This window comes from Mastomys coucha, unplaced genomic scaffold (genome assembly GCF_008632895.1).
Source record: "Mastomys coucha isolate ucsf_1 unplaced genomic scaffold, UCSF_Mcou_1 pScaffold15, whole genome shotgun sequence".
Classification (NCBI taxonomy): Eukaryota; Metazoa; Chordata; class Mammalia; order Rodentia; family Muridae; genus Mastomys; species Mastomys coucha.
The window spans coordinates 148292314-148315411 of NW_022196897.1; the positions used below are offsets into that span (position 1 = coordinate 148292314).

General features: G+C 41.8%; 1 protein-coding gene across 23 annotated transcripts in view; it reads right to left on the minus strand.

Annotated features, from left to right (window-relative positions):
- Positions 1–23098, minus strand: part of Ptprt (protein tyrosine phosphatase receptor type T) — a 1176099-nt gene that overhangs the window by 829836 nt on the left and 323165 nt on the right. Inside the window, exon 2 of one of the 23 annotated variants that reach the window (XM_031372647.1) lies at positions 16391–16514. The exons of the other annotated variants lie outside the window; for them this stretch is intronic. The gene's annotated coding sequence lies outside the window, so the exon portion shown is untranslated. The remainder of the gene's footprint in view (positions 1–16390; positions 16515–23098) is intronic. 23 annotated transcript variants of the gene reach the window in all.

Consider the following 23098-nt stretch of genomic DNA (forward strand, 5'->3'; position numbering starts at 1 on the left):
ACCTTGCTTCACAAATATAAGAATTACAGCTCCTGGAGAAGGACAATGAGGTTGATTTCTGGCTTCTATGTGCACTCGCACACACCTGTGGATGCACACACTTAGAAATGATAACTTTTGTGTGCACTCACACACATGTGCACACACACACACACTTAAAAAGAATTCTAAATTTTAAAAATGGCTTATCCTACAATCTTGATTCTGCTGAGAACACAGACAAGAATGGGCAGTCTCTCCCAGAGGCACTGGCTCTCTTCATGTAGGACTTAAGGAAGCCATCTCAGAAAGTTTGAAGAATTCCTCCAAAGAGATAAACTAGTGAAGTCATTTAAGCTGGATTTAGTGCAGGATTACCTAACCATACCTGCTGCCCATCATAATTCTCCCTGAAAACCTTCCCTAGCCACACAGCGACAGAGTGGATGGAAAAACACCTGCCATGTGTCTTAGACTCATCTTAGCTTGACACCTGGAAGCAGTAGAATCCACTACCCACATAATCCCACCTCCCCCAGCTCCTCACAGCACAGCAGACAGGGAGGCACAATATACCTTGCTGCCTAAGAAGCAGCATGGCAGCTAAAGCAATCACAGGGAAAAGTTCCCAAACTCGCTAAGCTGTACTCATTAACATAAACCTTGGAGAGGTCTGATAAGGTTCAGCCTTTATCTCCATGCCTGCCTGCTCCCTCTCTGCTCTGAACAGCAGCTGGGCAAGAGATCACCTTCTTTGCAAGGAAGCAAATTAAATTAAATTAGATCCATGATGCTAGGTCCAACAGCAGCAGCAATACCATCAATAAAATTAAGATCTCGAAGTGAAAACGGGAAAACAGTCCTCTGAAAACCACTGCCCAGTTACGATCCGATCCATTCACCACGGAGCCCCTCTGTCGCAACTTTATATGAACACATGGGCTGATGGGGGAGGGACAGGCAGGAAAGGCCCTGCAGTATCTCTTGGCAGCCTGAACCTGGGTCTTTTGTTTGTCGTTGTTCTGTTCTTACAAAAGCACTTATCCAATAATGCATTTGACATATAAATAGGCCATTTCAGTGAATATGGTCATTGAAAACCCTTTGCAATAAGAGCATGTCACACTGGCTGTGCAAGAGTGTATTTATAATGGCCCAGCAAGGTATAGCAGAGAGGATGCCAAGTCTTCCAGAAAATATGGGGGCTGGCATGCCATTTCACAGGGCTTCCATCTCTAGAGCTGAATGACAATGAACAAGAAGTTAAAAGAACCCAGAAAGCACGATCGATCCAGAACCACAGAAAGTACCTCAACTTCATGTCAAAGCTTTTTAAGGTCATCCAGGTCAAACTGAAAGAAGATGAATTGAGGTCTATCCTCTTCTTCCAAATGGAATGGCATGGTTGAAGCTAAATACAGAAATTCCTGATTTAAAGGAAACAATTAAAAAAGTGTCCTCAAACCCTGGGGAAAAGACATGAGCCACCTAGAGAGTGTTTAGCCCACTATGGCTAGACATCTTTCCCTAAACTCCTCTTAGAACTCCTTATCAGGAGGGAATGATAATGAGACACAGAAAATACAGGATAGGCAAGAACAACAAATGGGTCTAGGAAACTCAAGGCCAAAGTCTGTGAAACAGAAGGACTCTTCTTAAAGGAGCGGCTCTATTGATAATGGAGAAACATGAAGACGCTGGAGAAGGCAGCCCCAACCCCCTCAGGGTTTTCCCAGTGCCAAGTCAGTGGCAATGCTCTTACTAACAATTATCAGAGAGTGTTAGACACAGAGACTAGGAACAAAGTTCCCATTGTCTCTATGTCTAACTCTATCCGATAGTCCCATTTTCAAGTCTCCAGAGGCTTCTTCTCTCCTAAGAGTGGATGCAGACAGTGGTCAAATAAAGTAAGGAAGCAAGCAAAAGAGAATTTAGCATAGGGGCTAGAAAGATGGCTCAGTGATTAAGAATGCTTCCTGCCTTCCAGAGGCAGGAAGTTCCAATCTCTCACATCAGGCAGCTCACAACTGCGTGCAACTCTGGTGCTAAAAGATCAGGCATACTCATCTGGCCATGTCAGATACCGACAGACATGTGTCATATACACAAACAGATATACATATATACACACAAATAAAAATAAAATTAAATCATAAAAAAATAAAAGAGAAATTCAAAAATAGCCTATTGGGATCAAATAGCATCACCATGTGACTGCCCCCTCCAAGCAAAGAGAAAAACATTAAAATAATCTCTAATAATTAAGCATTGACTCCTGTCAAAAGGAAATGTAGTGACAAAGAGTGGAACAGAGATGGAAGGAAAGGCCATCCAGAGACTGCCCCACCTAGGAATCTATCCCATACACAGTCACCAAACCCAGACACTATTGTGGATGCCAATAAGAGCTTGTTTGCTTCAGGATCCTGGTATAGCTGTCTCCTGAGAAGCTCTGGCAGAGCCTGACTGATACAGATGCAGATGCACACAGCCAAACATCAGACTGAGCATGGGACCCCAATGGAAGAGTTAGGTCAAGGACTGAAGGAGTTGAAGGGGTTTGTAATTCCATAGGAAGAACAACAATATCAACCAACCAGACCACCCAAAGCTCCCAGGGACTAAACCACCAACCAAAGAGTACACATGGGGGAACCCATGGCTCCAGCTGAATGTGCAGCAGAGGATTGTCTTAGTGGGCATCACTGTAAGGGGAGTCCCTCGGTCCTGTGGAGGTTCGAAGACCCAGGGTAGGGAAATGCTAGGGTACTGTAGTGGGTAGGAGTGGGTGGGCAGTTGGGGGAGCACCTTCATAGAGGAAGGGGGATGAGGGAAGGGATAGGAGATTTGCAGAGGAGAAATTGGGAGGGGGCTAACATTTGGAATAAATAAAATAAAATAAATAAAATAACCAATAAAAAATGAAAAAAAAAAACCAATGAATGTTGTCAAAAAAGGTGTGGCATGCAAAAGTCTTTAATTCAGAGATGCTCCAGGAAACAGAAATAGGCATCTACTTTCTAACACTGGGAAAATTAAAGTGAGCAAACACTGTGGAATATGTAGTTAAATAATGAGACTAGGCAATGGTTGTTTCCACACTGAGATTGCATTAGCTGCATGGCTACAGGTAGGAAAACTTTCTTCCTTTCAAAGATATCTGATCTCAACCCCTATGTGTTGGCAAATTATATGGAAGGTTGACACACGGCCAAGCTTGCAAAGGCTCTTATCTTATCCCCACTGGTGACATCAAAGTCTTATTTTCATCTATATGTTCATGTGAATGAAGAGGGGAAAGAGGAGAGCTGGGGAGAATGCAAGGGAGAATCCCAGCCGCCAAGGAAGGATGGTGACTGACTAGTAGTCACAAAGTCCTCTGTGAGTCCATTGGGCACGCTTGTCTCTGCTCTATGGAACAACATGGGGTATACATGTCCACCAGTAGGTTACAAGCTCATTTTAAAAAACAAAACCAAACCTCCAAGTCTCGCTTTCTTGAGGGTCTGTCAACTGTCTCCCACCATGGCTACACCATTTTTGCAAGCCCATCAGCAGCACCCAAACTTCTACTCCCCACGCTATCTTGTTGTGTAGTGTTGATAAGAATCCCCACTGTGTGGAGGCTTTGTTTCCCTGTCTTTTAACAGAGGTGGGGTTGGAGTAGCATCCTTATTCCTGTGCATGGTTTATATCCACGTCTTTCATTCCATATCAACACTGACCCTCCGCCACCCACATCTGTTTCCTTGAGCTCTCTCACTGTGTGGAACACCATAATGAAAAAGTCTTGGCTCTGCTCCTTCTTAGCACTGGAATTATCTTAATGCGCAGCCTCCACTTATATTAATGCGCTCCCGTTTCCATCCATATCTCTCAGAGTAACCTCCCCCCGCCCCAGCCTATTCTTTTTGCCCTTTTGCAAGCATCATCTTGTTCTGTCTGTTGGCTGTCAGCTTTTCTCTCCAAGCTTTCGCCTAGTTGCCAGATTCTTGGCTATTTCTCCACCCTCAGCTCATAACTACTTTTCTCCCAAGCTCAGCGACTGCTAAGTGGCCTTTGCAAAATCCTATTAGGATAATCTCCCTGTCTGTGTCTCCTCTCAGCTGGACTGCCTCTGGAAACCTCAGCTTTCTTCTTCCTAGATAGGGTGGCTCCTGAGCCATCCAGCATCATACTTACTCACAAGTGTGCTTACAAGAGCTCTGAAACCACAGAGCCTTGTGGTCCATAAGTGAAGGTTAAACTCACTGTGGATGTGACCAAGATGCACCTCCTGCAGGGACTGTGTCTTCTTGACCTGGGACCCCTATCTCCTACATAATATCAGAGATGAGGAACCCCCTCCTCCACTACTCATAGTATTTTCAATGGGTATGTAGGGGGGTATCTTGTTTGCTCCCAGTTGTATTCCCAGTATCATCTAATATGTTATAACATATTATAAATCTTCATTATACATCTCTTGACTCCATAAATGAATGTGTTCTTCTGAAGTGCTGATTGTGGAGCTGCCTTCTGGTTTATCTGTTAGATCTAAAGCTCCTATAGGGCAGGCTGGGACTTGTTATGACAAGGATACTTGTCATGATAAAATGTTAGCAAATATTTTCTTTAAAATTCTTGTAATAGAGAACAGTGCTAGGGCAAAAAGCAGAGAAATACTACCAGGAGCAGTAGGAGCACACAATGAACTAACTCAGCAGGGTTATGGCTAAATGTCAGCCACAGTTATCATATAGATGTTCCAATTATTTATATCCTCCCAGTATTCTGTTGAAATCCCAGCCCACTAAGAGATAAGATCATTGTGAGGTGATGTCTTGGAGTCAGAGGACTCATGAATGAGATTAACTCCCTTATGAAGGAGACCCCAGAAGACCATTTTGCCCCTTCTACAAAATGAAGACACAACTCTTCACTGGCTAATTTTATGTCGGCTTGGCACAGGCAGAGTGATCTGAGATGGGGGAATCCCAATTAAAATGTGCCCCCATAAAATTGGAGTATAGGCAAGCTTGAAGGGCATTCTCTTAATTAGTGATTGATTTGAGAAGACCCAGCCCATTTGGGGCACTGCTATAGCTGGGTTCTAAAAGAAAGCAGGATGAGCAAGCATGATGAGCAAGCCATTAAGCAGCACCACATCCATGGCTTCTGCATCAGCTCATGCCTCCAGGTTCCTGCCTTATTTTAATTCCTGTCCTGACTTCCCTCAGTGATGGACTATGGATGTGGGAGTGTTAATCCAAATAAACCCTTTCCTCCCCAACTGGCTTTGGGCTATGGTGTTCCATCATAGCAATTTTAACTCTAACTAAGACAAACTTTAAAGCTCCATCTATAAGAAGGAAGCCCTCTGAACACAGAGCCTACAAAAGACTTTGTCTTGAATTCCTTAGCCTGTGAAGGAAAGAAAGAAGTTGTTGTTTCTAAAAGTTACCTAGTTTATTGAATGTTTAGTAACAGCCTATTATGGCTAGTTTTAATTGTCAACTTGATACAATCTAGAATCAACTGGCAAGCATCTCACTGAGGAACGGCCTACATTAGGATGACCCATGGGCATGTCTGTAGAGGATTATTTTGATTACGTTAGGTGGGAAAACCCACCAACTGTGAGTGGAACATACATGGGACTTGAATCCTGAACTGGATAGAAAGAGGAACATGAACTGAGCATAAAAGTCTGCTCACATATCATTCTTCATATCTGACGATGAACATGATGTGATCAACTTCCTCAAGCTCCTGCCGCTGTGATTTCTCTGCTATGATGGACTGTAACATGGAACTGTGAATCAAAACAAACCTCTTATCCTTTAAGTGACTTTTACTGGGGTATATTATCACATTAACAGGAAAGGGAACTGAGGCCAAACAGTCACCAAGGGTAGTAGAAATCTCAGTAAATTAACCCAGTCCTAAAGGAGTTCTTGGGAAAACTAAACTAGACAAGACAAGGGTCAAAGTCAAGGCCTCCTGCAGAAGAGAACTCAGTGGTGCCTAACTAACCTGTACTCCAGCAGAGAGCCTTTTTCACCCAATACCCAGCCTAAGTCCTCACCTGCATACTGTTGACAGTTACTAAATTATGTCTTGTTAAACTCAACATGTACTCTTAGAGAAGTACACTAAATTTAAACGTCGGTTTAGTGCTCTTACCTTTGTTCCTCCTAGAGCTGAAATGTACAAGGCACCCCACTAGTCCCCAAGGTAGAGAAGGAAAGTAAAGATGTGGTAGCCCCAAATTAACCATGAATACACAGTGCCATTTTCCCAGGAATTTTTACAGGCAACTCATCGAAAAGAAACCTGGCAGCCATCCTGGGAAGCAAGCTCATTTATTCTGTATTAGAGTGGCTAGAGCAAAATTCTGGGAAGTCGGGGTCACATATCCAGAATTTGCCACTTTAGGCTTATTTTTGATTATTTCCTTGCAGTACACTTTCAAGAATAAATTTGGGGGCCAGAGATATACATAGTTCATATTTCTGACAGATATTAAATTGTTCTCTCTAAATATTGTGCCAATGTGTTTTACACTGACAGTATTTCTCAGAAGTCTCACCAACACAAAATTTGTCTAATGGATCATTTGTCTTTCTTTTATTGATTTGTACAAGCTCTTTTCATATTCACGTTATCAATCATTTGTTTTATATAACTATATGTATAACTAGTGTGTGGGGTGTGTATGTGTGTGTGTCAGGGTTCATTTTGATGTAGGTATTTTCTTGTTTATTTTTTCAGGGTGAAATACTTGTCATTATTCCTCTTTTTTTTTTCCAGAAAACTGTTCTAATATTCAATTATTTTAAATGTCACTTATGCCATAGAGACTTAAAGTTTTTACATTTAAATGTTACTAATTCCATTCATCTGGAATATATTTTGATAGCGAATGTTAAAAATCTATCCCAACAGGCCTCCCTTTTTTCTGAGAAGAAATGGAGGGCAGGAGGATGTTGGGAAGGAGAAGAAAGAGGGAGAGACTGGGAGGAGTGGAGGGAGGAGAAGCTACAATCAGGATATAAAGTAAATAAATCAATTAATTTAAAAAAGGAAAAATTTATCCCAACTTACCCCATGCCTCACTGTAGATAAATTTTCATCCTGATTTATCTCACTTATTACAAGTCTGCAGGTTATCTATCATACAGAAGATGCTCATATACACACAGTCATACAAGCATGCACATGTCTCTTTACAGGACATATTCTGTTGTGTTAATCCTCTAGGAGTATGAATGTCCTTCCCCTGTTATCTCCCAGTATCTGTCTGGTCAGCTGTACTCATTTATATTTTCTAGATAAACTGAACAATCCATTTGTAACCCTGCTCATTCATTGCTACTGTAATGCACTTTAAATAAAACCTAAACCCACAAGGTTTAAAATAGGAAGTCTTTGTCAAGGAATGACACCAATCTGTCTTTTCATTTGTTTTCCTCCATTTTGCTTCTCAGCTTCCTTCCAAAATCCCTAGTTCTTGAGTTTCCTCAGCTTTCTATACTTTGATGCCTTAGCAAAATTAATCATTTTATATTATTTTTATAACTAGTTATTACTAAGGTTGGGGAAATTGTTGATTTTCATCTGATTAGTCCCCAACTGGCTGCCCCGCTGTACTCTTTTACTGGGTTGTAATAGTTTTTCACTTATTTCTCTTGAGCTTTGGTTGAATAATAATATCCTCTGCAAATAACAACTTTATGCCTCCCATAATTACACTTCCCATTCAATGGCCAGAAAGCTCTTCATGAATGTTAAACAATTTTAATGCTCATAAGCATCCTACTTTTAGAATACTTTTAGGATAGGGTTGTTGGTCTGGAATAGACACATCCCCTCACATTAGAGGAAGTAGCTTCTTCAAGTCTTTGGAGGGTAACAATTATTGTCTGTTCTCCCACTAGCCCTCCTTACCAGTGTCCCTGCTCCTCAATCCAGATAGACTCTTTCCCATGCTCTGTACTGGAGAGGGAACCTCCTGGGCCTTCATCCCCAGGCATCCTGCATCAGCTACCCTGGCTCATTAAGGCCAAAAGCAAACAGAAGGCAGGCAGCATGTGGCTGTGTTCTCCATACTCCAAGCAGCCCCTAATGAGATTCCCTGTCCTTGCCCCTTAGGCTCCTCTCTGGGTTCAGCCACTGGTACTTAGCTTCCTTGTTAATTTACATAATCCCGACTGTACCAAATTCATTACATCATTCATCAGTCTCTCTCTTTTCATTCAGACTTCCCTTGACTGATAGATTGGGGACCTATTGTTGACTCTTAATCAAACATCAGCAATCTAAAAATAACCAAATTGGTTTCTCCCTTGTAACATAAGTGAAATGAATTCATGCCTTCATTTAAGGGAATAATAGTTTGAGTACCTACTATGTGTCAGTTGCTACAGTAACATGAAGATTGAAATGGAAAACGATGAGCTAGAGAGAAAGCTTAGGTGATCAAGTATTTACCATGAAACCCTCGGGACTTGAGTTCAATACTTAGTACCTAAGCAAAAGAGTCAGGTACAGTGGCACACACTTGTAATCCTAGCAATTAGAAACACACACAGGTAGATCTTTGGGGATCACTGCCTGGCCAGTCAGCCTCACCTAATTGGAGAGCTCCCAGGTTGCAGGGGAAAACTTGGTCTCAAGAAATCAAGGTGGATTGTGTCTGAGGAATGACACCACAATTGACCTCTGACCTCCACACACTAGGTGCAGACAGATAAATGCATTCTCTCTCTGTCTCTCTCTCCGTCTCTCTGTCTCTGTCTCTCTCTCTGTCTCTGTCTCTGTCTCTCTCTCTGTCTCTGTCTCTCTCCTCTCTCTCTCTCTCAAATAAGACAAAGTAAAGCAGGAAGCTCCCAATCCTTCCTTCTGTTCTCTTAGTAGAAACAGATACTGAAGCAAATAAATATATAATAGAACTAAACATTATGACAGAGACTAGGAAGAGTGTTTGAGAACCAGAGGATACATATGTTAAAAGGACAGTCAAAGACTACTGCTCACTGAAGGTGGCAGTTACATTAAAAGAAAGCTCTCAGGAAAAGCCTTCCACAAGCACCAGGTCCCAAGACAGCAAATAGCAGGTGAGGCTGAAGGTCTAACAGAGTGTCCCCAACATGGAGTGTGTGTCCACCTTGGTAAAACAGATCTAGAGCCACACCACTCAACAGAAGTAAGTGGAAGCCATACTCTCCCTTCAAAAAAATTTATCAGCCATGTTAAAAAGAAAAAAAAAAACACCACTTATATTTAACTTAGCTCAGCAGAATCCAGAAGCCCATGCAAAGAAAATTCTCTGGTGTCCCAGTCCCTTATACAAAATAATGCGCTGCTGGCATATAATTGGCCCACCTTCCCAATTTTTTGACCGTTGTTTTTGTATTACATCTTTGTGGTCCAGAATGTGCTTTATACTTCAAGCACATCTCATTTTAGACTAGCCGTATTTTAAGTGTTCAGTGGCCACATATGGACGGTGGCCACTGTCATGACAACACAAAACTGGTTGTTGTCACCCTTTGAGCCTAGGTGGCAAAGTCTTGTATGACTAGCAGGGAAAGGATGTCTGGGCTTATTCTCTCTCCCAGTACAATGTGGAGTATACAGTTGCTGTTCAATGTGTGCTTGCCACACACGGTAAACTACAGAATAGACTCAAGAATCCTGAAACAGAAAGATGGCTCCAAAATCATTTCAGTATCTTCTTTAGAAACCTGGGCCCATCCTGGGTACTCAGGCTAGGGAGAAAGTTGGGGTCTACTTGCTGAGGCTCCAATCATGAGGGCCATTGAAGGCTATTGCTCCCATGACCAGCTACTTGGCACAGCTGCTCCCTTAATTCAGAAAGATCACATTGCACCATATGCCAAGGAGCAGGAGGGAGGGAGCCCATTAGCATTCATTGTAGGCAGCTTTTCATTTGGAAAAGCACCTCAAATGTGCCGATCCACATTGCTTTGCTTCATTTTTCAACATTCATGAGTGTAATTGCATTTATTTTTCTCGTCAAGACTGCAAAACAAGTGATAATTTACTATATTACAGCCCATATCGGCTGGGTTTGCAGCCACAACAACTTTAATCCGCCCTCCCAGGGGCTGGTGGGTAAGCAAGGGGTGGTCTTTTCAGAAAGCACTACAGTTCTTTGACACAGGAAGTTTGGAACCAGCTGTTCGTGAAGGTCACAGTAACAGCAGCAACAAGAAATGCCTAGAGAGACAGAGTTCTCCAAATCTGCTCCCCACTGCCTCGGGCCCTCTTACAGTAACAGCATGAGGCAGACAGATGTTTCCAGTCTTACATCACAAGAAAAGAGACTTGGGTACAAAGAGGTGGTTCTTCGCCATGTTATCTATTAATAATAATGGATTTATGATCCTCAGAACTGCAGTTCAAGCCTGAATGGATGGGATTTTGTAAAAGCCTCTGTGGTATGACTCAGGCAAGACTTGGGTGGTTGGGAAAGTTGGCATGGTCTAAGCATTCAGCCCATATGTCCAGGGCATCTGAGTCCATTCAGGTAAACTACTTGCCCAAGCCTACAACAGAAGTCCAGACTTGATCCAGGCCCACCTGCTTCTGATTTTCTAGAATGAGAAGTGGGAAGCCTGGTGTCTAGAAATTGTTCCCTATAGATAATCTCTTCCTCATCAAAACAGAAACTAAGTCCTCAAGTCTATCAAGAGTGCAGGGCACAAACGCTCATGAGTTCTTGAGTAGTTTTAATGATAAGCAGGATTCAGGTCTAAAAGAAGTCTAAGCTATTTCGGTTTGTGGGCTATTTTTCTAGGCAATGTCTGACTATATGGCTGAAGTCAATCCTGAACTTGTGATCTCCCAGCTTTGGGATTTGGAACACTGGGAGTAAAGGTATTAGTTGTCATGCCTGACTAAGCCTGCTGGTCTCCTAAATTCATTTCCTAAGTAAGATTACAGTAGCAGGTATGGCAGGAGTTCAGTGTTAGGAGGACCTTCCTCTGTTGTCCAGGATCTTTAAAAGAAAGTATACTCTATAATCTGGCTGATTCCCCACCCAATCATAAACCAGGGTTTGGAACATCTAGTATTGCCCTGATGGTTCTAGGTGAGCTGAACAGATCATGTGAAGCCTTAGACCTCCCAAACACACAACTGTCACATGCAACTTGACATTTCCAGCTCTCTCTGAGACAGGCAACAGAAGCTAAGGCATTTCTGTAGAATCTAAAATGCCATGTGTTGATCTGTGTTCAGAGAGTCACCTCAGATACCTGATCAGCCACTCTCTCTTATAGGGGTCCATCGCCAACTCTTTCTGTTTCCTCTCCGCAGAACCAATACCCTTTATCATAGCCTCATCTAATTCTGACACTAGTAAATGTGACTATATGTGGACTCTAAAATAGCCATGTCTGGCCATCCCGGAACCTGCTCCTGAATCTCAGTAAACAATTAAACAAGGAGCCTTCAGGAACTAGTGGTAAAAGGGAACTATGAACTCCATAGATATAAGACAGCCTACAGTTGGCACCTAACATTAGCATATGCCTAAAAAGAGAGAAAGGGTCACGCATGAGTTTTATCCAGGGGACAGGTGGACACCCCAGTCTGAGGGAGAGTCCAGCTCTGAGACTGGTCAGCACTTGGAGGTCATTGAAATCTCCCATGGGTCCACACACCCAACATTTTGTTCTAGGTTGTCTCTTGTGGTATTTAATCTCATTGCTCCCAGTTAGACAACCTTCTCTCCCAGGTTACAGAAAACCCTAAGCCAAAGAAGGCCGTCTACACCATCACCCAAGGCCCTCCATGCAACTCCCTTGGCCATGGTGCCCTTGAAACTTCAGATGGGAAGATGTCCCTGGTAACCCTCCTGAAAGTCAACTATGTAGAGACAAAGGTTGATGACATTTTATTTTAATCAAAGGAAAAAGACTTTCAATCCAGGAAAAATAACCTTTCTGTGATTATTGTCTACATTATAAAGTCTAAAACTTTGTGTAAAGTTTAAAGAATCGGACTTATAGAGCTGACATTTTGTTTGATGTAGCTAGAATCAGACAACCTCTTATTTCATACTGGTGCTAAACAAAGCCTATCTTATAATTCTTAATACCACCCTCCAAGAGAAAAACAAGAGTTATTTTACAATGCTACAATGGCTAAACTGTGTTTGGAATGAGTCTCTATGCTCATCTACACGTCCTTGAGTGCAGGTGAGACTCTCCTCATGTATTTAGTGAAGAAGTCGTAAAGTCCTTGCCTACAAAGCATCGTAGCATAACAGAATGTCCTCACAGATCCCATGTTATGGCAAAAATACAACAGCACTATATTTTTACCTACTCAATTTTCCTTCATAGAAGGACTAAATATCTGGTTCCTTGCAACCCTGCATGTCAGGAATAAAACAGAGCCAGGAACCGGGCCATTTCTAAACAAATAATTCTGTAGAGTTAACCGTAGCCAACTGTTACACAAAAGATCTATAGAAGTTTCCTTTTTGCAAAACTAAAATGTGGCACACGCTTGCTGTGGTTTGAACTGGACTCGACCCTCCAAGTCTCTATGTAGAAACTTAAATCCTATGTATGAACATCAACAGGTGAGGAAGTGATTAAATCATGAGAGCCAAGTCCTCACGCATGGAGTGACCTTAACTGAGATGCAGAGACCTAAATAGGACCATTTATCATCTGTCATGTGAGAACACCTTTGTGTGTGTGTGTGTGTGTGTGTGTGTGTGTGTGTGAGTGTATGTGTATGAGTATGTGAGTGTGAGTGTGTGTATGAGTGTGTGTGTGTGAGTGTGTGTGTGTGTGAGTGTGTGTGTGTGTGTGTGTGTGTGTGTGTGTGTATGTGTGTGTGTGTGTTCCATCAGTCCCATCTTGGATGCAGAGTGCAACTCCAATATTGCTAGGACCATGACCTTGGACTCCTCAGCTCATACGACTGTGAGAAATAAACTTCTATTATTTACAAACTACCACCTCACAGAGTTCTGCTTATGCAGCATGAACATGCCATTTAATACTACGCCCCTCCGCTTCTCCTCCCAGTGGCAGCAATCACAAGCCTATTTTCTCTTTTTATTATTTTCTCTATTATAGGAATCTCATTGTGTGTTTTTACATCTGAAATGTCCCCCATAGGCTAGTGTTTTAAATGTTTATTCCCCAAGTAGCCATGCTATTTGGGAAAGCTGAAGAACTTTTTAGAAATGGGGCCTAGCTGGCAGAAGCAGGTCACTGAAGGACATCTTTGAAGGTTATATGCAGCCCGTTACTTCTGTCTTGCCATCAGTTTCCTAGGTGTGAGCAGCTTTCAACACATGTGTTGGACACCACCATGAGTTAATTGTACTGCCATATTTTCCCTGTCACAACGAATTAAACCCTGGGAAACTGTCAGTCAAAATAAATCCTGTCTCCTTTAAAGTTGTTTTGGTTAGATTTTTGTCCCAGGGGCAAAAAAAAAATTAACTAATACAGAAAATATGTAGCAGATAAACGCATAACTAAACATGACTATGCGATGTCTGTATCATTAGAACTGCTATGGGGTTTGGAGATGAGGGCTCAGGAAGCCCTATATTTCTTAAGTGGTGCAAAATAGGATGTTCCAGGGTGAGTGTATAAGGCCAGAATGCCAACAGAATTATAGATGATGAAGATAGCAGTCATGCAGTTTCAGAAGGGAGTAAATACATCACTGGAAAATGGACGGAAGTCCATTCATGTTAAAATTTGGTACACACACATACACCCAAATAAAAAGCCGACAGTTTGTCCACTTCTTGAAAACCTGAGTAAGACTGAACTTAGACCTAAAGACCAAGTGCATTTGTCAGAGGAAATTTCTATACAGCATTACATTCAGGGTACAACATAGTTATTGTTATGTGCTTTTAGTCAGGTTTCCAGAGACAAATGAGACCAAATGGTGGGACATAAAAACATTAAAAATTATGATGGAAAGCTAGAAATGAGTATGGGCCCATCTACCATTGTGGCTAGAAAGGCCATGGGTATAAAAGAAGTTAGTGCCATTAGAAAAGCAAGCAATGGGTATGGTATGAGGATAACAGAAAGGATGCTTTGACTGTATCTCAGGAATTAGTGATAGCCTACTCATCACAGCCTTCAGACTGTAAAACTGTGAACTCTTTGGAGAGCATTTCCTTTAAAGAGACAGTGTCCCTGGAATATCCTAACAAAGGGCTTCTTAAGGAAGTAGGATTTCCAGGTTCAGTCAACCAAATGTTCAGAAGCCACCGTAGCCATGGTCCAATGGGACCCAGTACTTCTTGAGTTGACAGAGGAACCTGACCAAATATTTCCTCCCACCAGTTGTGTAAAGTATGTATTTGGTTATAGCAATGTACTCCTGTAAGTGGGAGCATTCAGGTTAAGCCATTTTAAGAGGTTTTGTTTTTATTCTTCACATAACAGCCTCACAGTTCACCCATGCAATAAGACTTCTCTTCCTTTTGAAGGCCAAATAGTATCCCTGTTCATGTATATAGCATTTGTTCCCATGATGTTCTGGTTAAAAATCAGAGGAGGGACTTTTTGTTAAAAGTCAAGAATGAGGGAAAGAAGCTTTTACACAGTAGAAGGGATATCAGGGGTGAGAGAGAGATCAGAAAGGATCAGAGTGAGGAGAACACACTCTATACATGTAAGAAATTATCAAATAAATTTATTATTTTTTCATAATTTATTTTTTATTTATATTACATCCCAATCCAAGCCCCCCTCTCCTTCCAGCCCTGCCCTTAAAAGTTCCTTCCCCCATTATCTCCTCCCCTTCTCTCTAGAGAAGGGGAGGACCCCTTGGGTACCACCCCATCCTGGTACATCTAGGCCTAGTAGGACTAAAAACCTCCTCCCCAACTGATGCCCAGCCAGCCCAGGTAGGGGAAGGGAAAATTTTAATCAACAATATTTCTCTTTGAGTAAAAGAAACTGACTCTTGGCTGTTAGGAATGATGCTGAAACACAGGTGCACGCCTATCTCTTCAGGACCCTGCTTGTGTCCCACACATAACTAAAGCTGGGATTGTCAGATCGTGTGCAGCTTTCTTTCGGATTTCTTGTTTACCCAGAAGCTGCATCATGTTATACTCTTACTTATAGCACAATGGTTCCAATTTCTCCAAAGCTGTGACATTAGCATTTGCTACTTTTGATTGTTTTGATTTCCACTTGATGAAGCCATCCAAATAAATGTAAGCTTTGTTGTCATTTGGGTTTAAATTTATCTCATGATCGGTGAGACTGAAAATCTTTTCATATGCTTGTTACTAATTGTATGGCTTCCTTAGAGAACTATCTGTTTGATGTCCTTGCCCATCTTTCAATCAGTGCCTTGTTATGCTGTTGAGTTGTAAGTAGTAACCATATTTTTCAGTATTAACCCCTGATCATCATCAGATGTGGTTTGAAAACATTTTCTTCTACTCCATGAGTTTGTCTCCACTGTTGTTTCCTGTCTCTCTCTCTCACACACACACACTTTCCAGTTTTATGTAGTTCTGTGTGCCTGTTTTTGCTATTATCTCTTATGTTTTTGATGTCCTTTCAAAGAAGCCACTGGCCCAAGTCATGAAGCTTCCTCCCATATATTCTACAAGACTCATAATCCAATGTTTTACAGGTAGCTCTCCAATGCATTCTTAGTTAATGTTGTGTGTGTGGCATGAGATAAGGGTTCAGTTTTCTTCTGCATATCGAAGTCTGTTTATCCAACATCATTTGTTGAAGCCCATAGTTCTTCCCCATACCAGTGTCTTGCTTCCTGTGGAAAATACTTGGCCACATATGTGATGGCTTCGAAGTATTTTAGCATCTGATACCTTCTGTTAAACCCATTCCCAATGGAAATCCCTAAGGTGGCTTCTGTTTTCTTAACTAATTCCAAACTGATGGGTTTAACAGGTTTGCCTGGTCCAGCAGCTCTGGCTTTACAGAGTTCTTAGTGCCAAAAATCTTCCTTTAACCTTAGAATACCCCAAGACTCTTAAACAACACAGCAAACTCTGGCCTGTCCAGGCTTCTACAAGTTGTTTTCCTGGTGACAAATAATGCTTTGAATTCTGAGAGAATGTAACCTGGTTTTGCTTTGTTTATGAGAAACACAATACTTAGGAAAGGAAATAATATTTAAAAGATATTGGCATATTTGAGAGTGGTTTAAAACACAGTTGCTTCCCCCAACAGAAAGCTAGCACTGAGCATTGTCAAAACTGTGACAGACGATATGTTCAGAAACATGGGGTAATTTTTTTGTTAGATGAGTCAGTCCTTTCTATGGACCCGAGCCTGGGCTTGGAGTCATGATGTAGACCAAACTTGCCTACAGTAGAGACCTGTCGCTCTTTGGGGGCCTGGGAACACAGTAAGTACCTTATGCTCACCTGGGGGATTTATCTTAATGTGAAAGCTTCAGTTTTCGGGGACAGATTGTCCCTCCGGTACTTGGTCTCCACACACTCATGAAGACAAATTCTCCTGTCAGAAAGTCAGCAGCACTGGTTGTACCTGACGGATGGACGACAGATGGATGGATGAACAAGGCTGCAGAACTTATTTTCACAGTGTCTTATTTTACACAAGAATCACTAAATTCTTGCATTTGAGATGTCCCATTTCCTTCACTCCTCTGTTACAAATCAAAGAATGCTAGACCAGAAGAACTTAGCTTCTGGTTTTATTCATAATGGTAAATAAGACACAGAGAAGGACAGTACCTACACAAAAGTTGCAGAACTAGGACAAAATCCAGAGCTATTGACACAAAAGCAGTAGTAGGAAGTTGGCCTTACTTGGGGGGTTCTATTGCTATGATGAAACACCATGACCAAAAGGTAAGCTGGAATGGAAAGAGTTTATTCAGTAGTTTACACTTCCTGATGATAGTTCATCCCTGGGGGGAGTTGGGACAGAAGCAGGGCTGGAACCTGGACACAGGAGCAATGAAGGAGCGGATGCAGAGGCCATGGAGGGTGCTGCTTAATGGGGTTCCTTTCATGGTTTGCTCAACCTGCTCTCTTATAGAATTCAGGCCAGCCAGCCCAGGGATGGCACCACCTACATGGGCTGGGCCCTTCCCCACTGATCACTAATTGAGAAAATGCCTTATAGCTGGATCTCATGAACTGAGGCTCTCTCCTCCCAGAGGAAGCTCGTGTCAAGTTGACATAGAATCAGCCAGTACAGACGACCAAAAAGCTGTTTTCTGGCTCTAGAGAGTTGCAAGGCATGACAAATACTATCCTTGTCTCTTTCACAGAACGTCAAGGCTAAATGAAAGAGTTACAACCTATACATAGATGGGTATTATTCTGCATGTGTGTGAGCACACACATACACACACACATACACACACACACACATGAAGCACACAACCAAAAGGCTCTAACGGATAGTTGGATCACTTCTTGGCAGGAGAAATGAAAACTGGAAAGTGACTGAGCACAAAGCAGAAACAGAAATCTTAGAGCCATGTGCAGGAAGCAAGAGCTTTAGAAGGTATCAGTAAGAGCCAGTGGACCAGGGCTTTGGTTCAAATCCTGTCTGCCCTTTGCTCCTTTTGGGACTAATGGTAAGGTATTTAATTTTTCTATGCCTTGATGTCTCTATCTGCAAAAAGACAATCACAAGAGTAACTTAGCAACATTGGGTTTCTATCATCCATGCAGAGAACACATTTAAAGACCCTGGCATATAGTAAGTGCTCAATATACACCAGCTGTTACTATCATCAAAGAGAGACATCCCTGTGGGCAGAAGAACAGAAGGCACAATAAATTCTGACAGTCCGTGGCAGTATTGTCCAACAGAAGTATAATACATACCACTCATGGAATTTTAAATATTCTAGTTGCCATATGAAAAAGGGCTAAAAATGAGTATGATCAATTTTGATAATTAATTTTGCCAAACTCCAAATATATAAAACCATGTTAATATAACATGAAAATTGGTAAAGAAAATGTTTTATGTCCTCTTCTGATAATGAAGCCTTTAAAACAGGTTTATATTTTAGATGTATTAAGACTAGCCGTATTTTACAGACTTGGTCACCCATGTGGCTATGGCTGCTAAACTGCAAGTGCCCCAAATGAGGTGACTGTTGGTTTTTTCCAGGTTGTTGGGCTCTGCTTTATAGAGGTGCCTCAGCCATTTGATTTTCACTAAATCCAAAGAGACTACCCCATTTGTACTAAATGATTTTCTTTTCTTAACAAATCTCCCAACATGTCCCATGAAAACTCAAATCGCAACCACATCCAAAGCCTAATAAATCTGCCCCCTCATTAAGCAAAAGAGTGGGTACTCTCAGAAAGGATGTGTCAGCCAGAAGAACCCTGGCCTCTGGAGTTTCAGTCTTCTCACATGAACACTCTAGAAGAGCCCACCCAGCCCTGGTGACAGAAGTCACCAGCACAGGAAGGATGCGCCTTCAAGGTGTCCTGGGAACAGTGAGGTGGAAGCAGGAGGAGTCTGAAGGGCTCAGGAAAGCTCATCTGTCTCTTGTTCTGTTCAGGGAGTTTCTGGGACATGATCCCTTCCATGACGCTGGCACTGAGCAAGAATGAAGCTCATCATGCCCACATTTCTACCTTGTCAGATTGACTCAACTCTACAAACCAGCAAAATCAACCCTAATCATTAAACCAGAGTTACCATTCTTAGAATAAAGCACTTGCTCTGTGCAGGTATGAGGACCTGAGATTCAACCCCCAGCACCCACATAAAAATAGCATGTTTGTAACCCAAGGGCTGGGACTGGGGACAGGAGGATCCCCAGAGCCCACAGGCCATCTAACCTAGCTCCATTGAAAAAATTCAGGTTCAATGAGAGGACCTGTCTCAAAAAATAAAAATAGAGAACAATTAAGGAAAGACACCCAGTGCCAACCTCTGGCCTCCACACACATTCGAATTCACGTGCACATGTGCACACACACACTAATGAATATACAGACCACACATACACAAATTTCTTTTACTGTAAAAAAGATAATTTTAAGTAAACCATTCTTTCCATTTCCCAGTGAGAAGCCCACAATAATGTTTTCAGAAAAATCTTAAATTAATATATAAAGTTTTAGGTATAAGATAAGCTATACCTCTATTTTTCATACTTAATATTTTACATATTTAATATTTATATTTAAGTATTTAATATTTTTATTAATAATTAATTATTAATTTTGAATTCTAACACTTAGTAGGATTCTGAACACAAGGCCAGCCTGAGAAACATGGGCAAAATTCATCTCAAAACAATGACAACAAAGACATATTTCATAAAGTTACTTACTAGTTGAAAAACTGATAGTGACCCAATGTGTCTGGAGCCAGAAGAAAGAGACTCAAATCTCAGCTTCTCTATTTATTTCAATCACTTCAGTACATTAGTTAATGTCTCCTCATTTGTAAATAAGAATAATAAAAACATTCAGATCACAGCATTGCTGAGATATCAAATATTAAATAGACACAAACAGCCAACAAATGGTATACTTATTTAGGGGGAGAATGTTGGTTATTATATTCAACATTTATAAAATTTATAAAATTCTTTTTAAAATTTATGATTTTATTTCATGTGTATGGGTGTTTTGCCTTCACCTATGATGCCCACAGATGCCTGAAGAGTGTGCCGGGATCCTTCACACTGGAGTTACAAATGGCTACGGGTTTCCACGTAGGTGCTGGGAATGGATCCAAGATCCTCTGGAAGGACAACCAGCGCTCTTAATGGCTGAGCCATCTCCTGAGTTTCAATTCAAAAATTCTTTATTCAAACTGTTTATGTGCACTCTAGACATCAATGTCTGTGACTAAAATACTTAAAGGATACATGCATACCACTTTTTGCTTTAATTATTCTGTTTCAGTTAACTCTGCTGCTCTAACAAGCACCTGAGATGCATGAGCTTATACAGAAGACAGGAATATATTTGGGGCCAGAGTTTTCCTATAACAAATTGTTATAGAAAACAATTGCTATAAGTCTACACTGAGCAGCCTATCTGTCAGGGAGCTCATGCAAAAGCTTGTGTCCTGGGAAGCTAAAAGAGAGGAAGAAGAGGAGAGGGGAAGTGGATAAAGAAAAGGAAGATGAAGAAGAGGATACGTAAGAGGGAAAGAAGGAAGGAGAGGAGGAGATAGAGAAAAGATGGGGGAGGAGGGAAGAGAGGATGGGGAGAGGTGATGACTGAGACTTCACCGTCACCTTCAAGGACATGTCTCTATGACCTCTTCCCAGCATTTCCCCCTTGAAGGCTCTACTAGCTCCCTTTAACACCATGCCTTGAACACACGAGTGACGAAAACTATCGCATATACTCTTGACCATGTGGCAGACATCTGAAACCCAGGTATGATGTCACAAGACAGCCAAATATTCAAATAGCCATCCACATGTATGTTAGAGCAGATGCATTGCCCTGTTTATCTAGCAGATGAGTATCCTGATCACTTCAAGGTTCTTTTTAGCTGTTCAAAGCAATCCTTAGGACCTTTGTTTATAACAACAGCCAGCACTCATTATTACCCAGACATATCTACTACTATAATTACTAAACCTGCATTCAATTTCCTGTCCATTTTTTTCTTCCAATTCTGTGATCCTTATAAACATCCTAAACTAGCACTGATTGGGGTCATCACAGGCTAATGCAGTTTTCCCAATTAATTTTGTAGTCCTTGGTACACGAGAGACCATCTCATAAAATGAGATGCTTTGTAAGCATTTTTCAGAGCACTGTCTGGAGACAAGGACTTTGTCTTTTATTTGGGTGTGTCAGAAGCATGGCACCTTTCTGCATGGCACCTTTCTGTTCCTCTGCTGCCACTTCTTGGATGCTAGTCTACTCAATAGGACACCAAGCCATGCTGGGCAGTGAAAACCTAGATCTGAATAGAGTAGTAGGAAAAGAGATGGAGGATAGAAGGGTCAAGAGACTTCAGAAATCATCATGACTTGCGTCCTTAGGAAGCAGAGGCTGGCCCCAGACTTCTCGAGGACTACTCCTCACTGAAGCACATGATGATGGTGACTCTGGACAAGCCGTTTAAGCTCTCTGTGACTGACTCTCCCCATTTGTAAGATGTAGATAATAAAATGTACTTAGAAGAATATTTTAAGGATTACACTGCTGAATGTCCTTAAGCTGCTTAGTATAGCACCCTGCCACAAGGTAACTGCTATATAAATACCACTCTCCTATGAGCAGGACAATTACTATAATCTATACACTATGAATGTATCTATCATGTATAATTGTTATACATGTATGCTCTCTCTGCCTCCTCCTCCTCTTCTGCTGCTTACTATCCTCTTCCCTTTTTTCTCCTTCTTGTCTCCTTCCTTTTCTTCTCTCTGTTTTGGTACATGCCAATCTGTTAATAGTGACATTAGGGTGAACTGAGACAAGAGTAAGATAGAATAAATGCATATGTACAAACCAATCATTTTTTAAAGAATTAATATACAGTATTTCATCATTACAGAGGGGGAACGGTGCAGAAACTGAATGGGAACCTAGGAATGTGTAGTTTTGAACAAGTCAGCAACAGTATTAGGAGTGATATAAACACATAAGGACCATGTGTCCAGGCCATTTCAGCATTAATACTTTGGAAGGCACAATAAGTGAGATTGGGGCACACAAAGCTTTTCTCAGAGAGTCTCTCCCAAATTCCACTCCCCAGTGAGCACTTGACTAGCTTCAGCATGAAAGAAGGGGAATCCCCAAAATCCTTTTTACCTCGTGCAAGCATCAAAGAACCAGCTCCACAGAAAGCAAGCCCCAAAGGACCTTTCCCTTGATCCAGTTCACCCCGCTCAGCACAGCCTTATCCAGCGAAGAGTACACACTCAAACTATATCAGCCACAGGGCTGCTGACAATATGAAAACATCGGAGTTGAAAACTCTTCTGAAACCTCCTCCCCCATCCTTGACTCTACTCATCACCCACCACCTATGGAGTCCATACATGGACCACTATGCCTCTAGATGATGTGGCCTCCGGAGTTTGATAGGAAAAGACAGGTACACTCTAGACAAATGACTCAGTAAGCATGGCAAAGGCATGATGGTGTGACATGTCAGGTTTGTGGCTAGCAAGAAAAGGTCAAATATCACTGTCTCTCTCAAAACTAGGAATGTTCTGGAAGAATATTATTAAACATCATGAAGAGAAAGGGACCAATCTTTGAGAAAAAGCAGACTATAAAACAGTTGGCCAGTAAGCAAAAGTTCACCAACACCTTTTAGTTCCAACACGGTGCTCAGGTACTACCACTATCCCATGACACCTCAGTTCACAAGTTCTGGATGCTGACCCTAGATTCCCAGATGAAGCATCCAGGGCAGAAGAGTCTACGTGGTCATGTCCAAGTTACTTGAGCAAACCACCCTGGACAACTAGTTGGTGCTCACGTGTTTAGCTCTACAGTTTACCAAGGCACATTTCAATGGGAGATTCCCAAAATTAGCCAGCAGGATTGAAGGATGGTCTTCCAAAACTAGACACAGAGAATAAAAGAAAGCGGCTGAAAAGATAAAAGAAGTTGGCCCTTGGGGTGTATGCCAGAGTTATATCATGAGAACACTCAGGGCACATGATACACGTACAAATACTCAGTAGGACTCAGGGAGTAAAAGCTTGCTGTAAAAGTATGATGATCTAAGTTCAATTCTTAGAACCCAGCAGAAAAGATACAACTGTGAAAAATGTTGCCAGACCTACACACACACACACAGACACACACACACAGAGAGAGAGAGAGAGAGAGAGAGAGAGAGAGAGAGAGATGACTCGGCAGATGGAGTGCTTTCTGAATGAGCGTGAGGCCTGGAGTCTGGATTCCCACCACCAATGTAACTACAGTCACAGCAGTAATCTGTGGTCCTGGTACTCCCACTTGGTGGCGGGAAAGGGTAATTCCCAGGCATGCTAGATGAATAGACTAAACAATTAGTAAACTCAGGGTTCAGCAAGAGATTCTGCTTTAGTGAATACAGCAGAAAGAAAGTAGCAATCAATCCAGGATGATACCCCATGTCTTCTGGCCTACACACACACACACACACACACACACACA